General features: G+C 36.4%; 1 protein-coding gene across 1 annotated transcript in view; it reads left to right on the top strand.

Moving 5' to 3' along the window:
* Positions 1 to 18,056, top strand: part of KCNH5 (potassium voltage-gated channel subfamily H member 5) — a 297,554-nt gene that overhangs the window by 68,830 nt on the left and 210,668 nt on the right. The gene's annotated exons all lie outside the window — the stretch shown is intronic.

Genomic DNA, 18,056 nt, shown 5'->3' with positions numbered 1-18,056 from the left:
TACTTGCCATAAATTGTAATATTCAATTACTTTATGTTAATTTTCATCTGCTTCCTTTTCTTGCTTTCTGGTTGATAATACCAATTACTGGGACAGTGGTTGTGGTTGGAAATTGTGGTTTGAAAAGTGGAGGTTGTGGTTGGAGGAGGCGGAACAGAAGAAAAGTCGTAGCATTTGGGGCAAAACAGTTTATGAACTAGGTAATTGACTAAAAGATATGAAACAGATGTATTTTCTTTGGAAAACTGTAGCATTTTAAAACTCTATGCATCCATAGATCTTTTGTCTCCTCCTCTCCAGATATATATGGTAGCAGTGCTTGATTGAGATAATATAAAAAAAAGTTTATGGAAAAGTCTTAAATTTTTGCCTTTTTGGGTTCTTCTTTATAGCCTTTGCTTTAAATTTTGTCTAAGCACATTTGTGGCTAGAGACTATATTGGATGATTTCTGATGTCTGGTCTAGTTCAAGGTTCTGCTCATTCAGTGTGTTATCTATACAATTACAAACACTTAAAATATGTAATGTCTTAAAAGACCACTTTATCCAGAGCTTCCTAACTTCTAACTTAATAGTGGATGATTTTCAACTTGCTACATCAAGCTAATAGGATGCAACCAATAATCTCAACTAATAACATAAAAATGAGTCAATATAGAATGCATCTATTATTAAAATATGTTCATAATGATAATATTACAAACTTAATTTCCCTAAAGATTCTACTCTGTCCTTGTCAGCTGCTCAGATGGAAAATTCTCCACTACATTGTTGTTGTTATTCTATGTATGTTGGGAGGTAGATAGAAACTATTCGGTGACTTTTTTCCATACAATTTCTATGCTCACTTAACTTTAATATTATTAAAAAAACCCTATTTCCCTGAAAGTTAAGTGCAGACATTGTGTTTTGATGCCATACACATTAGTTTAAAAATTACAGAAAAAAGAGCAATGATAGTAAATTATTTTATAATTTTAGATTCCATTTACATCAAGCTTTTAAAGGTACATTTATTTCTTTCCTATTTACCCTCTGGAAAGGGTTGAGAGGAGTTTATTTTGAAAATGTGAAATATGATAAGGAGATGATAGAAGTTATATTTCACTTACTATATGAATTTATATATTAAGATTTCAGTCATTTAGAACATAGACACCAATATTTTAATAACAAGAATCAAAAGATTGGCTCAGCTCATAAAAGGGAAGATACATTAAATGTGTTACAAAATAATAAATGTATTTGACATAATATATAAATATATCAAGAGATCCTCAGCCTCATGCATATTAAGTAAAATGCAAAGTGAAACTATACACTGACATACCATTTTCAGGTTGTTACAAGCAAAGCTTAGTTTGAGTACCTGGGTGGCTCAGTTGGTTGAGTTTTGGACTCTTGATTTCTGCTCAGGTCATGATCTCATGGTCATGGGATCAAGCCCCACATCAGGCTACCTGCTGAGCTCGGAGCCTGCTTAAGATTCTCTCTCTCCTTTTGTCCCTCCCCACATGCGATTGTTCTCTCTCTCTTTCTCTCTCTCTCTCACAAAAAACACAAAACAAAAGAAAACACCAAAAAAAAACCAAACCCAAACAAAACCAAAAACCAAAAACCAAACAAAAACTTTGCTAACACACTAGGATGGTGAGTATGGTGGCTAAGAAGGTGCACTGCTCAGGTCTTCCTTCATGAAAACCTGCTACCCAGAGCACAATTCATAGCTTCCTGCAACCAGCTCTTGGTTTGGGAAAGACAACTGTTAGCATCTTTTTTGAACTCAGCATTCATTCAGTGAGTTATCACACTGTCACACTAGTAGCTTGAAACTGGCCATGGCCGCAGTGGGAGTATTTACACCCAGAAAGACACAAATGGTATGAATAAAGGCTTTTTTTTTTTTTTGACTGACAGCTGCTGCATTTTCTGATCTGTTGCATTTCATACACTGAAGCCATATTTCCCCAAGGCTACTCTTAGCCAATAATTAAGAATGGTGGTAAACAGTATAGTTAGTCGACTCCTGCTCAATGGGGAACTCCTCTATTGAGTAGCATTTGCTCTGGGGCTCCCCATTTACCTGTACTGTGGTCTGAGACTGTTCTACCCAATACCTCTTCAGACGTGTCAGACCTGCATTGTGGTCTGAAGCCTCCTCCCTCTTCCCTTTATCTTTCCCAGGTATTTATCTCAGTAAAACTCTTGCACATGTAACCCTGACTTGGCAGCACTCTGTAGGGGACGTGAACTAATAAAGTGAACGTGTGGGTATTCTCATATATTGCCCAAGGGGAAGGTAAATTGGTAGAACTTCTATGCAGAATGATTGACATTACCTCATTTTGGAAAAAACAAAACAAAACAACCCTAGAGCCAACCACTTTCGCATTGTTTAGGAGATTCTTTTATTATTGCTTGCATGTCAGCAAACAACAAGATTACCTACCTACCTCTTGGTTTTTCTTTTCTTTTTCTTTTTTTAATTTTTAATTGTCTTTTAAAGTATCGGAGCTTGAACTCATGACCCTGAGATCAAGACCCAAGCTGAGATCAAGAGTCAGATGCTTAACTGACTGAGCCCCCCCTCCCAGGTGTCCCTGATTCTTCAGTTTGAGGCCTTGTCTTTAACTTCGCAAATGGCATTTTCTCCCTACTCTTAATATGTCCATGCACTTTTCCCATCACCTAGTTCTCACAATACAGGTATATCATCCTTTTGGTTCAATAAGTATTAGGTGTTCACAACATTATTACTACAGATATGGAACCTTAAACATGCTATGATTGTTTTCCTGCACTTTACATTTTCCCAAGCATTAATAAATGTCTGGGTTTATTGTTTGCTTGGTTTTATGTATTTATCACTAATTCAAACACTAAGCTCTCTGCCAATTGTTTAAATATTCTCTCATTACATCAATGCAAGCAATATTCTATCAACATCATTTAAAAAAATTTTTTTTTAATGTTTTATGTATTCTTGAGAGAGAGAGAGAGACAGAGCATGAATGAGGGAGGAGCACAGTGAGAGAGGGAGATACAGAATCCCAAGCAAACTCCAGGCTCTGAGCTGTCAGCACAGAGCCCGACATGGGGCTCGAACTCACAAACTGTGAGATCATGACCTGAGCCGAAGTCAGAAGCTCAACCGACTGAGCCACCCAGGTGCCCCTATCAACATCATTTTCTTAAACAAATTTTTTTGCTCCCACCTCCCACATGATCGACCATTTGGCTACTTATAACATTCTAGGCTAGAGAGAATTTCTCTTCAGAATTTTGAAAGACATAATGTCATTGTAGTCCATCTTCTAAAAACTGTTAAGAAACTTGTAACCACTAGGATTTTGGCCCTTTTACATGGCACCTGTTCTCTCTTTCTGGAAGTTTGGTGTGCTCTCTTTGTCTCTGGGTTTTGAAACTTTCTGATGATAGGCCTTAGTGTGGGGTCCATTTTCATCAGTTTTATTGGGCACTGATGGTGGCCCTTTTCAATCTGGAAAAGTGTGTCTTATGTCTTAATTTCTTTTTCCTGAAATTATTTTCTCCACCCTTCTCCTCACTTTTCTCTTGCTGGTATTCCTTTTATTCAGACATTATATGGATTGGACTGGCCTTCTAGTTTTCTTTTTTTCTTCTTTCCAATTTTCCAACACTTTCTATTTTTGCTACACTGTCTGGGAGATTTCCTCAACATTATTGTCTAACTTTCTTTGTCCTTAATGATTGTTTTTGTTCAAGATCTATTTAACTTGATATCAATAAAGCTAAATTAGCTTTCATTTAGTATTGGCATATATAGATATATCTTTTAAATTTTATTATTATATATTATTAAACTCTAGCTGTATCTTTATCTTATATAGATTCTGAGAGGCTTTTTAAAAAATGTATATTATTTTTTTGAGAGAGAGAGAGGGAGAGACAGAGACAGAGAGCAAGCAGGGGAGGGCAGACAGAGAGGGAGACACAGAATTGGAAGCAGTAAATTCTGAGAGTCTTAACTGACAAGCTTAATCTATGCATATATTTTGAGATTAATTGCATTTTTATTTACGTAAAGCATTTTATTCTCTACTTTAAAATACCTTTGTTCTTTTCTCTCTGTTTTTATTCCTTTTTTCTTCTATTTTTTGGATTGATTTTTTTCTCTCACCTACTGGATATCTTCCATTAGTTTGGAAGTTTTTCTGTTAATTGATTACTCTTAACATTTCTTTTTAAAAATATTTTAAAATTTTACTTATTTATTTTTAAATGTTTATTTTTGAGAGAGAGAAAGGGAGAGAGAGAGAGGGAGAGAGAATGAGTGGAGAAGGGGCAGAAGGAAAGGGGGACAGAGGATCTGATGCAGGCTTTGCACTGACAGCACACAGCCTAATATGGGGCTTGAAGTCACGAACCATGAGATTATGATCTGAGCCAATGTGGGATGCTCAACCCACTGAGCCACCCAGGTGCCCCTGATTACTCTTAACGTTTCTAGCATCATTATGTGGCTTATTAGTATCTTTACTCTTTTCCTAATTAATTCAAGGACCTTTGTTCATCTCATCTTTGAAATTATTATTGTCTTGTATTTTGCATCTATATTTTTTAACTTTCCCTTTTAATTATTATATTGTAGTCTTATTTATTTATTGAAAGTTTATTTCTTAGAGAGAGAGTGAGAGCAAGAGCGAGCGAGCGAGAGTGAGAGAGAGAGAGAGAGTGAGATCGTGAGCCGGTGAAGAGCAGAGAGAGAATCCCAAGCAGTCTCCGCATTGTCAGTGTGGAGCCCAATGCAGGACTCAAACTCATGAACCATGAGATCATGACCCGAGTGGAAACCAAGAATTGGTTGCTTAATTGACTGAGCTACCCAGGTGCCCCAATTGTTGTCTTATTTAATTTCAATACTTATTTAGATGTACCCACATGTCCATCAGTTTCTTTGATCACATTATTTTATCCATTTTTGGCTTCTTTCTGGGTTAGTTCCTGTGGATCAACTCTGTATTATCTATTATATGACATCCAACTTTCTGGAACATACTTCTTCAGGGAAACCTTCCTACATTATGTTAAAAAGCAAAATTCAGCCGAGTAAATTTTAAAGGCCATACTGGCTTTATTCAATGATTCATGAGTTGGGCAACTTCCCATCTAGCAAATAGAAAGGAGCTCTGAGGAGCTGTACAACACAGAAGACTTTTATAGGCAGAAGGGGGCAAGACAAAGACATAATTAGCAAAGAGTGGGTTATTTCAGGCAACGTCACCTTCATTTAGGGGAAGGCCAGGTGTCTATCAGGCAGGTTACTTCATTAGTGCTGACCAGGTAATTCCAGATGGACTGGTTAAGATTACATTCCTGGGAGAGGCTGAAACTGCAATCAAGTTGATGTTAAGTCTCGGTTCTGTGACACAGGCGGGCTTAGCACAAGTGACTCCCATTTTGGGCCTTTTTTAAAAAAGTAATTATTCCAAAGCAACTCTAATGAATATCTTCATCGTATTTCATCTTCATTTATGTACATGAGTGCACATTAATGTAATTGAAGTTATTTTTCTTTTGTTGCTTTGTATGTGCTCATGAACACGTACCATTTGTTGTGGGACCTGGGGTCTTATTCCTTCCTTAGGATATGTTTGTTGTGAGCCTTTGGGATGGTTACTCTGGCTCTCAGTTTCTGTGTCTGTAAGAAAAAGGAAGGAATACCCAATTACTTACACCACAGGGTAGTTATAAGGAATAAATGGGAATAGAGACATGAGTGAATTTTACTTGTAGAATTTTCCTATCTGAGAGGATATTGTTATTTCCTTTGTGTATTTTTTTTCCCCTCAGCTTGATTCTAAGACCTGTGATAGGGAGCAATGTGGCCCATCTCCTTGGTAATCCTTTATTATTCTTCGTGCATATCAGTGATTCACTGACCTGAAGCAATGACGTATTAGCAAGGTTTTAGTAAATTGTACAATGACATAAAACTTATGATGAAGTGAGCTGGTGGTGGCTTGGGAATAGGAGAGTATGAATCTGAAAATAGCAGTTTAATCCTTTAATGTGATGCGGGTGCAGGACTTAATAACTCTTTATTTTCAACATTGTTTCAGTTGATGTGCACTCTGAAGGTAATTTGATTTACTAGGAATTCACAAAGTGAATATGTGATTCTGTAAGAGAGTTGTGAGGCATGGAAGACAGCGTCCATTAGAGGAAAATGTTCTGTTTGAGAAGACGTAATGCAGATTTCCTAGAAACCACAATCCAGGGTAAAAATGTAACGAGGAATCCAAGGAATAGAATCAAGCACTTTTTTTTTTTATTATTATTCTTTTTTAAGGGAGAAAGCGTGAGCGGGGGAAGGGCAGAGAGAGAGGGAGACAGGATTTCTGAGCTGAGGATGCAGGCGGGAACTCAGGAGCTCATGACCTGAGCTGAAGTCAGTTGCTCAACAGACTGTACCCTCAGGTGCCCCAGAATCAAGCTCTTTTCTTCTTTTCTTTTTTTCTTTAAATTCAAGTTAATTAACATACCATATAGTCTCGGCTTCAAGAGTAGAACCCAGTGCTTTATCTTTTATATAGGACACCTAGTGCTTGTCCTGAAGAAAAGTGCCCACCTTAATGCCCATCACCCACTTAACCCATCTCTCCACCCACCTCCCCTCCAGCAACCCTTAGTTTATTTTCTGTATTTATGAATCTCTTAAGGTTTGCCTCCCTCTCTGTTTTTATCTTATTTCAAGCTCTTGTGTATGTGTGTTTGAATGCCACTCTGGGTGGTCCACGGAACGTGATTTCTGGGAGGCCTGGAAATGAATTATAGGGCATTAGGGAAAGATATGGCAGCTGCAGGTAACACCATTTGATAGTGTAAGTGGACATAGGAAACCTGATATACACAGGACAGAGAGTGGTATTAGTAAGTGCTAAACATGATAAACTAGGTCGTGACACAATGAAATTGGGAAAAAGATCACTAATGTATTGTTTCAGGGGGCAAAATGGATCGGTCAGCTACTGCTAAGTGGAAGTATATAAATATTTTAAATTTTCTGAAAAGCTTATGGAAAAACATTTCTACATTGTTATTATTATTATTATTATTATTTGCAGTTTATGCTTATGAAGCTGTCACATGCATTATTATGTTTTGGCATACATATTTACATTGCATATTTTTTGTTTCTTATCTAGCCATCAAAACAAGAATTGGAAATTAAAGAGGCTAATTTTACTTATAGATTTTGGTGACTTTTCAGCCTCTGATTTCTTTTTCTCACTTCTGTTGAATTTCAGACCCTCAACTAAATAGAGCATGTTAGAAATTGCTATTTAATACAATTTCGTTGCCATTACTTTTTCATTAAAGCCTACAGATAATTTGCAATAATGTTTGAGTGGTATAGGTAGAGATTACATAATCTTTTTTTTTTTTTTTTTTAGTTTTCCTACATTTAATCTAATTAGATCCTTAGAAACACTGGCCAGTCCACCTTGGAATTTATTGATTTTTCTTATCAGTGTGTTTGCACAGATGATAATAGACTTTATTTTTAAGAGAAGTTTTAAATTCACAGCAAAATTGAGAGGACGGTACAGAGATTTTCCATGCAGAGGTTGCCCCTACATACACTTAGCCTCTCCATTACCAACATCCCCCACCAGAGCAGTACATTTATTACCACTGATGAACCTACATTGACACACTATTAGCAAAACCCATAGCTGTATGTTCTTTGGGTTTGGACAAATATATAATGACATGTATCCACCATTACAGTATCATACAGAATACTTTCACTGCCTTAAAAGTCCTCTGTGCTCGGGGCGCCTGGGTGGCGCAGTCGGTTGAGCGTCCGGCTTCAGCCAGGTCACGATCTCGCGGTCCCTGAGTTCGAGCCCTGCGTCGGGCTCTGGGCTGATGGCTCGGAGCCTGGAGCCTGTTTCCGATTCTGTGTCTCTCTCTCTCTCTGCCGCTCCCCCGTTCATGCTCTGTCTCTCTCTGTCCCAAAAATAAATAAAAAACGTTGAAAAAAAAATTAAAAAAAAATCCTCTGTGCTCTGCCTATTTATCCCTTCCTCCCCTCCCCTCTAGCAATCACTGATCCTTTTACTGTCTATATAGTTTTGCATTTTCCAGAATGTCATGTGGTTGGAGTCACACAGTAGATAGTCTTTTCAGATTGGCTTCTTTCAGGTTTTCATATGTATTTAAGGTTCCTTCATGTCTTTTTGTGGCTGGTAGCTCATTTCTTTTTGGAGCTCAATAATGTTACATTGTGTAGATGTACCAGTTTATTATCTATTCATCAATTGAAGGGCATCTTGGTTGCTTCCAAGTTTTGGCAATTATCAATAAAGCTGCTGCAAACTTTGTGTGCAGGTTTTTGTGTAGGAGTAAGTTATCAACTCATTTGGGTTAATTCCAAGAAGCACAATTGCTGGATCATCTGGGGAGATTATGTTCAATTTTGCAAGAAATTGCTGAACTAGCTTCCAAAGTGGCTGTACCATTTTGCATTTTCATCAGCAATTAATGACAGTTCCTGTTGATCCACATCCTCACAAGCATTTGGTGTTGTCAGTGTTTTGGATTTTAGCCATCCTAATAGATGTGTAGTGGTAACTCGTTGTTTTAATTTGTAATTCCCTAATAACATAAGATGTTGAACAGCTTTTCATATGCTTATTTTCCATCTGAATGTCTCCCTTGGTTAGGTGTCTATTCAGATGTTTTGCTCATGTTTTAAACAAATTGTTTATTTTCTCCTTGTTGAAATTTAAGATTTCTTTGTATATTTTATATAATAGTCCTTTATCAGATATGTCTTTTGCAAATATTTTCTCTTCTCAGTCTGTGGCTTGTCTTCTTATTCTCTTGATAGTATCTTTCACAGAGCAGAGTTTTAATTTTACTGAAGTTCATTTTATTAATTATTTCTTTTATGGATCATGCCTTTGGTGTATCTAAAAAATTACCACCATACACAAGGTCACCTAGATTTTCTCCCATATTATCTTCTAGAAGTTTTATAGTTTTGTGCTTTAAATTAAGTCTATTATCCATTTTGAGTGAATTTTTGTGAAGGGTTTAAGGCCTGTGTCTAGATTCATTGTTTTTGCATTTGGATGTCTAGTTATAACATTTGTTGAAAAGAGAATCTGTGCTCTATTGTACTGCCTTTTCTCCTTTGTTAAGAATCAGTTGACTGTATTTATTTGGGTCTATTTCTGGCCTCTCTGTTTTGTCCCATGGACTTATTTGTCTCTACTTCCACCACAGTGTCTTGATTACTAGAGACTCATAGCAGATGTCGAAGTTGAGTAGCATCTGCCCTCTGACTTTATTCTTCTTAATTGTGTTGGCTATTTTGCACAATTTTTGCCTCTACATACAAACTTTAGGATCAGCTTATTGATATTCACAAAATAACTTGGTGGGATTTTGATTGGGAATGTGTTGTAACTATAGATCTAATTGAGAAGAACTGACATCTTGACAATATTGAGTATCCCTGTTTATGAACATGGGATATCACTCCATTTATTTAGTTCTTTTTTGATTTCTTTCATCAAAGTTTTGTGGTTTTCCTCATGTATATACATCTTGTATGTATGTGACTATAATGTTAGCTGTAGGTTTTTTGTAAATATTCTTTATCAAGTTGAAGAAGTTCTGTTCCCTGTTTTCTGGGAGGTTTCTTTTTCTTTTTTTAATCATGAGTGGCTATTATATTTTATTAAATGGTTTTTCTGCATCTATTCATATAATCATGCGATTTTTATTGTTTAGTCTGTAATGTTATGTCTTACCTTAATTGATTTTTTAGTGTTGAACCAGCCGTGCATACTTAAGAAAAATCTTACTTGGTCATATTGTGTAATTATTTTATAGATTGCTTGATGTGATTTATAATATTTTGTTGAGGACTCTTTCATCTATGTTCATGAGAAATATTGGTATGTAGTTTTCTTTTCTCATAATGTCTTTGTCTAATTTTGGCATTATGGTAATCTTGTATTCCAAAAGATAAGTTAGGAAGTATCATATCTAGTTCTATCTTCCAGAAAAGACTGTATAAAATTGTTATATTTCTTCTGAAATATTTGGTAGAATTCACCCATGAACTTATCTGGGCCTTGTGCTGTCTTGGAAGGCTATTGTCTAATCAGTTTGTTTAGTAGACACAGTTCTCTTCAAATAGTCTATTTTTTCTTGTGTGAGTTTTGGCAGATTGAGTCTTTCAAGGAATTGGTCCTTTTCTTCTAGATTTATTCATAGTATTCTCTTATTATTGTTGTTATTAGCCTTTTAATGTGTATGATACCTATAGTGATGTTATCTCTTTCATTTCTCATATTAGTAATTTGTGTTCTCTTTGTTTTTTCTTCTTAGTAAGTGTGGCTAGAATCTTAATAATTTTATCTATATTTTCAAAGAATAAGCTTTTGGTTTTGTTGATTTTCCCTTATGATTTCTTATTTTCAATTTCATTGATTTTTTTGTTCTAATTTTCATTATGTCTTTTCTTTTTGTTTACTTTGTACTTAATTCTCTTTTCTTTTTTTCAGTTTACTAAGGTAGAAGTTTAGATTATTGATTTTAGATCTTTCTTCTTTTCTATTATTTGCATTCAAAGCTATAAATTTCCCTCTAAGCACTACTTTCCTGTGCCACACAAATTTTGATATGTTGCATTTTCATTTTCATTTAGTTCAAAAACTTTTAAAATTTTTCTTGAGATTTATTTGTGACCATTTCTTATTAAAAAAAAATAACGTTTATTTATTTCTGAGAGACAGAGAGAGACAGAGCATGAGCAGGGAAGGGGCAGAGAGAGAGGAAGACACAGAATCCAAAGCAGGCTCCAGGCTCTGAACTGTCAGCACAGAGCCTGATGCGGGGCTTGAACTCACAAGTGGTGAGATCATGACCTGAGCCAAAGTCGGACACTTAACTGACTGAGACACCCAGACATCCCTAACCATTTCTTATTTAGAAGTGTGTTGTTGGGGCACCTGGGTGGCTCAGTCGGTTAAGTGTCCAACTTCAGCTCAGGTCATGATCTTACAGTGTGGGTTCAAGCCCCGTGTCAGGCTCTGTGACAGCTCAGAGCCTGGACCCTGCTTTGGATTCTGTGTCTCCCTCTTGCTCTGCTCCTCCTCCACTCATGCTCTGTCTCTCTCTCTCTCTCAAAAATAAATAAACATTAAAAAAATAATAAAAAAAAAGAAGTGTGTTGTTTAGTCTTCAAGTATTTTGGGATTTTCTAACTATCTTTCTGTTGATTTCTAGCTTAATTCCATTGTGATCTAAAAGTGAATACTGTATGATTTCTATTCTTTTGCATTTGTTAAGGTGTGTGTTAGTCTAGAATATGTTCTATCTTGCTGATGTTTTATGTGAGCTTGAGAAGAATGTGTTTTCTTTGCTGTTTTTGTTTGACTGATGTCAATTATATCCAGTTGATTCATGGTACTGTTGAATTCTACTATGTCTTTACTGATGTTCTGCCTGGTAGATCTGACCATTTATGACAGAGAGGTATTGAAGACTTCAACTATAACAGTGGATTTATCTATTTCTCCTAGAAGTTCTACTTGTTTTTGCCTCACATATTTTGATGTTCTTGTTATGTTCATATACATTAAGGCTTATTACATCTGGGAGAATTTACCTTTTCATCATTATGCAATGCCCCTCTTTATCCTGATAATTTTCTTTCCTCTGAAGAGCTTGAGACTTTTACTGTGATTAAATTTTCATGTATTACCTGTGGGGTGATTCTACCTTGTATTCAGGACTCAGGTTTTTTAGTAGCCTGCTTTAAAAAAAATCTTAGCTACAGTTTTAAGACCTGTATACCTCCCAGTCCTTCTCTGAGTGAGAAAGTGCCTTTACAACCTAGTGATTCTAATAACAATAAAAAATATCTATGTCTATGTATATCTATATCTATATATACACTTTTTAAAGTTTATTATTTTGAGACAGAAAGAGAGCACAAGTGGGGAGGGGAAGAGAGAGAGGGAGAGACAGAATCCCAAGCAGGCTCCGCACTGTCAGTGTGGATCTTGCTGCGGGGCTTGAACTCATTAGCCATGAGGTCATGACTTGAACTGAAGTCAAGAGATGGACACTCAACCAACTGAGCCACTCAAGTGCCCCAAAACATTTATTGAGGATTAGATTGGTAGTTCACTCACACTTGACTTTCACCTATCCACTCAGGGGTAAGTGTATGGATAACCATATTTGGCATCCTTTAAAGCCTTTAAATCTTTCAAGTCAAGAATCAGGATTGAGTAAAGTTCAAGTATCAAGATATAATAATCCAGGATTTCTGGAGACAGCAAGATGAGGATTTTGAGGCAAAGAATTCAAAGAACCTTAGGGCATAAACTATTTATGCTTTCTGTTGAAGAGTTAATGGGTCTTTGGGAAGTTCCTATGGTGAAAAATCAAACCATTTGATTTTCTGGAGTCCTGGAAAAATAAAGTCATGCTAAGGAAGATAGAGGAATTACATAAAAGTCATGTTAACATGGTTTCAGCTCTGAGTCTCCAGGCTGAGTGTGGGGTTACGCAGGGTCAGTTCTCTAGTTTTTAAGTCAGGATGGTTGTCTCCTTGGGAGAGGGTACAAAGCATAGTTTTCTGGACTGCTACATAGACTGCTATGAGGTCAAATCCTATGGAAGAGGATGCCTGTTGCTGCCCTACTCATAACCAGTGATTTCTTCCCTGTATCCCTCTGAGATATCTAATGAGAACAAGCATGGCTTATGACAGTCTTGTGAGCGTGAATGCTTACTTGGTCAGCATTGCAGAGAAAAATATGGACTTTACAATCAGATGCCTGGTGTGCATTTTTCCAGAAGATGCTAGTTTTCACTGTGACTTGTTTGTGCTTAGGTCATTGTGTTAGGCAAAATCAGCCATCTTAAGTTATATTCACATTTATACACAGGCTTATACTGAGTTGTGAATGGCCATACTCAAAATGTTTTGTTTGAGCTTTTGCAGATGTTGTAATTGTTTTGGCCATGATGAGTGAAGAAGCATAGATGATAGAAGCTTGTGCAACAGTTATTTTATGATAGTTACAAATTGTTAGACTAGCAGAATTTTTAACTCAAATATTGTCCTGCTAGAATTTTAGAACCACTTGAACTTTTTGTGTTCAGTATTAAAATATAACTAAAGTTCAATAATAGCACATATATTTAATGCCATTTTCACCTTTACTGACAAAGAAAGTAATCATATTTAGGGAATACAATTTCCACGTGTAGAAGCCTGTCAGTGTGTGTAATAAAGTTATATCACTAAGACTGATAATTTCTTCTCCTTAGTGTGATTAGTAAGCCATGTACTTAGATTGAATTTTGAGATGTGGCAGTATATTCAGAAATATAAAGGAATAGCCAAGAGGGATTTATTTTTCTCTCAAAGTTATCCTTTAAATGCAAAAAAAAAAAAAAAATAAATACCTTCTGTGATTTCATTCCTCCATTCATTCAACAGATATATATTGAGCTACTTCTTTATTCTAAATATTGGGAACCTCAACAGTGAACAAGCACACAAATCCTCCTTATCTTCATGGAACTGTCAAAGAGAAATTATACTGAACACTTGTTAAAAATGGCAACAAAGACTTCATTCAAGACTATTGTAATAGGGAAGAGAGATTGAACTCAACCATGCTGAAACAGAAGGCAGAGAAGTTGGTCAATGTGATTAAGCCATCTATATTTGCTAATTGCTGTCATCAAAGTTAGACTCCTACCTGCCCACAGATGCTGAGAGATAGGGCTACTATTTTTCTTGATTATGTTTCAAAAGGATGGCTCCCAAGTCCTTGAGAAAGACATTCCTGGCTTGTACAACTGTCAAAAATCTGGGAGAAGATTTATATCTCAAAGGGGCAGAGAAATAATTTATAATTGAAAGTTTTCTAAAGTAAAGACTCTAAGAAAAGGGAGGTCAGGGCCTAGAGTCAGGAAAAAAGCCTGTCTAAAGTTTAATCAAGGTGCGTTAAGGTTGTCTTGGTCAGAGTTTTTATTCTGGTGGATAAAAACAGCAAACATGTATGGAAAATTTAAGAAGTATATATGTAATTTCAGATAGTGACATGATCTATATACAGACATAATATAGGGCAATAAGATACAGCTAATAACTGGGATGATCAGGAGTTGGACCATGTGGGAAAACATGTACTGGGCTAAATGTAACTGTTAGGTTAAGGTTTTGTTGCTGTTGTTGTTGCAAAGAAAAGAGACTCAAGTAACCTGAAGTGATGGGAGATATAAGAGCAGGCATTTTTTAGAAAATTGGAAAAGAAACATGGGACCTTAGGAACTAATGTATGGTCCTGGACTATCAGAGCTGTGGAAGCCTTGGTCCAAGGCAGCCAAGTTGTAATATTAGGGGAGTGAGCCTGGAAGTGGATGTTGGGCCAAAGAATTGGGTAGGGAGGAAAAAGTTTACAAAAGGGGAGCTACTACTCTTTGACCACCTTCTTTGCATGTCTCCCAGGTTTGCTTTGAGATTGCATCATCTTTTTAGAATAGCCTTAAAAACCACATTATCACATATTATCATTACAATTGTTGGAAAAGGACCACTTTTAGAAAATGGTTTTGGAGGACATGACTGTTCACCCTCCTCTTCTATTTTTCCAGAATTTGTAGATCTGAGTGTTCTACGATTAGTAAGATTCACTTAGTCCTGTCAGTATCCTCTCCTGCCTTTTCTCTACTGACTGAATTTTTACCTTCTCTTCTCCTTTTCTTTATCTCTTGGATCTCATCCCTGAATCTTCATAACTTTTATTACCTGGTCCATCATGGCCACTTCAGCCTTCCTTTGTTTCAACACTCACTGCCTCCTCCATTATTCCTCAGCATTTCCTGGACCAGGTACTTATGCTTTAAAACAAGGGCTTTAATCTATTTGAGGATGGGGATAGTTAAGGGAAGTCTCTGAAGAAGTGATAGACATTTAAGCCCAGACCTGAGAGATGAGTAGGAGTTAACCAGGCACAAGGGGTGATTTGTAGGTTCAGGAGAGTGCTTTAAACATCATGTTTAGAGACTCCCAGGTGAGAGAATATGACATTTTTGAAGAAAAGAATTAAGTTTTCTATGACTGGAGTACAGAGAGCAGAAGACAGAGATGCACAAGGCAAAACTATAGAGTTAGGCAGGTGGCATTAAGGTGTTTGGATTATCGTAAAGGCAGCAACAAGTTATTGAAGAATTTAAAGCATCCTTCAACTTAGTTTGCTTGTACATGTATCATAATGTGTGAAAAAAATTGAAACTTCAGGCAATATACCTCTTTTTAGGGTGTGTATTTTGGTCCTGCTTTATATTCATTATGATCCAATTAAAGAGAAAGTCTTTTCCACAACAAGAAGCACTTAAAAAATTTGTACATTATGGATATTACTGAAGATAGATGTCTGCTCTTCATCTATCTATCTATCTATCTATCTATCTATGCCACTGTGTTTTGATAAGAATATAAATTGGCTAAAACAGGTAGTATGTACAAGTTATCTAAACTGAGATCCTTCTCTGAAGCATGTTAACTAATGTATGGAGTAATTAGGATTATTTCCCCATGGATCTCTTGGTAGCAGGAATTGGACAAGTGAATTTTGAATAGAAAGGAGGCAATAGAATTTGTTATCTGGGTTAAAGGTTCAGATAATAAATGTACTTTGCAATTTTCTTTCAGTCTTTAGATTGTGTTCTACAATAGAAAATGGAAATGCACTATGTAGTCATTCATGTATATAATCTATTTAGAATAAGGACCCAATGCTTATGAAATGGAGCTTATTACTGTTTTGTGGTTTCTATTCAGTTGCCTGCTATGGTGCTATCCATGAAGATGAAATAACTATTAATTATTAATACAATATCAGTGGTGGAGGAGTCAGAAATTATTATGAGAGACTTATGTATTGGTTAGTTTATTCTTTAAATAACGTATTCATTCTTTCAATAAGTATTTGGCGCTTACTATTTGCAAGGGAGTGCTAAATAAAAGGATTGACAGAACATATACACTCACAACTAAGGCACATGTCCTGAAGGGAATGTACATGGTCCTTGGAGACTATATAATGGAATGACCTGATCTAGACTGGAGAAGAGAGTTTTCCTGGAGAAGCAGTGACTGAGCTGAGATCTGAAGTACGAAAAGAGCTAGCTAAGTAAGCTAAGGATAGAGGGCATGAAAGACTAGCAAGTGCCTAGGCCCTGTGTTGGAGGGAGCATGGCATATCCAAAACCTGAAATTTGGATGAAGAGTGAGCTGAAGAATGTTGAAGGATGAGGTTAGAGCGGTAGGCACGGGCCACACCATGCAAGTCTGTGTAAACCAAAACAGATTTAAGAACAATGGGAAGCCATCATATGATTTTAAACTGGGAGTGATTTTGTAAAGTAACTCTTTTTCTCATTAAAATTTTTTAATGTTTATTTATTTTTGAGCGAGCGAGAGAGAGAGAGAGAGAGAGAGAGAGAGAGAGATACACACAGCATGAGTGGGGAGGGACAGAGAGAGAGGGAGACATAGAATCTGAAACAGGCTCCAGGCTCTGAGCCGTCAGACACCCGGCTCGAACTCATAAGCCATGAGATCATGACCTGAGCTGAAGTCGGATTCTTAACCAACTGAGCCACCCAGGTGCCCTGAAAAGTATAAGAGTTACATAGTGTTCAGAGAAAATTGGATGGGAACAAATAAAGGACTTGAAACTTATTAGGAAACATCTATAGATCCAGGAGACAGATGCTAGTAGCATGGCCTTAGGTAGTGACAGTAGAGATGGAGAGAAATGGATACATCTGAGAGATACTCAGGAGCCAAAATTAACAGGATTTTAAGATAGATTGGGTGTGAGGAATTTCAGAATACTTCTGACAAGAATACTTCTCAGTTTCTGGTTTGCTTAATCAAATGGCCAATGCTGACATTTGCTTAGATATTAAAAGAGGACCAGAGATATAGTCTGGAATGGGAGAAGGGGGGAGGAGTTTCTTTTAAACTACCTTTCTTTCTTTCTTCCTTTCTTCCTTCCTTTCTTTCTTTCTTTCTTTCTCTCTCTCTCTCTCTTTCTTTCTTTCTTTCTTTCTTTCTTTCTCTTCCTTTCTTTCTTTCTTTCTTTCTTTCTTTCTTTCTTTCTTTCTTTCTTTCTCTTCCTTCCTTTCTTTCTTTCTTTCTTTCTTTCTTTCTTTCTTTCTTTCTTTCTTCTTCTTAATGAGAGACACATGAGATATTTAAATGTCTAGGGAAGAATGTAGTTGAAGAGGGGAATGGTTGGAATTTTGAGCAGCGTAGAGAAAGTTTGAAATCTAGTGGGTACATAAATTCTTACGAAAAGCAGTAAAATTACTAGGTAGTTGAAAGATGCTTTGAGATTGATGATAATGAGTTTATAGTGGAGGTAATCTGCCCTATTATATGCTCAAGATTATGATTTTCTTGACCGTTAACACAAGCATGAAGAAAGCTGATAATGGAGCTAGGATTTGGATTTTGATAGAGGCTACAATGAAGAGGCAGAGATGTTAAGAAATTCAGGGTATATAGTGTTACTGATGTTATGGGACTGCATAAAGAAGAAAGTGGAGAATGGAGAGAGTTGATAGATTGAGAAAAAGTAGATCTGTTGGTGGACTGGAAGTTCAATAAGATTGAACTCTGCAGTTGGTGTAATTGGACAATTTTGCTCAATAGAGAAGAGGAAATGGTCAGATAGCAGGGTGATTAAGTTCAAGACTTCACAGCTAGAAACACTTTTAGGATATGACAAATTTTATGTTATGACCCTGGGAGTGGGTATCTGAGGAGAAATGGAAAGATTGTTGCAGAGGATTTGGTGAAGAAACTGTGAGACCAAGGTATTGAAAGACTCATTCACATGTATAATAAAGTTATCTATGGTGACTTTAGGTGAGGTTGGATTTGAAAAATATTTAGGAAATATGTGAAGTAATAATTTTGAGTTTTCTATTCTCGTGGTATATTCATTGGCATGGA

This window comes from Acinonyx jubatus, chromosome B3, assembly GCF_027475565.1.
Source record: "Acinonyx jubatus isolate Ajub_Pintada_27869175 chromosome B3, VMU_Ajub_asm_v1.0, whole genome shotgun sequence".
NCBI classification, from domain to species: domain Eukaryota; kingdom Metazoa; phylum Chordata; class Mammalia; order Carnivora; family Felidae; genus Acinonyx; species Acinonyx jubatus.
Note: the sequence above shows the minus strand (reverse complement) of the source record. Positions and strands in the feature narration are given on the sequence as shown.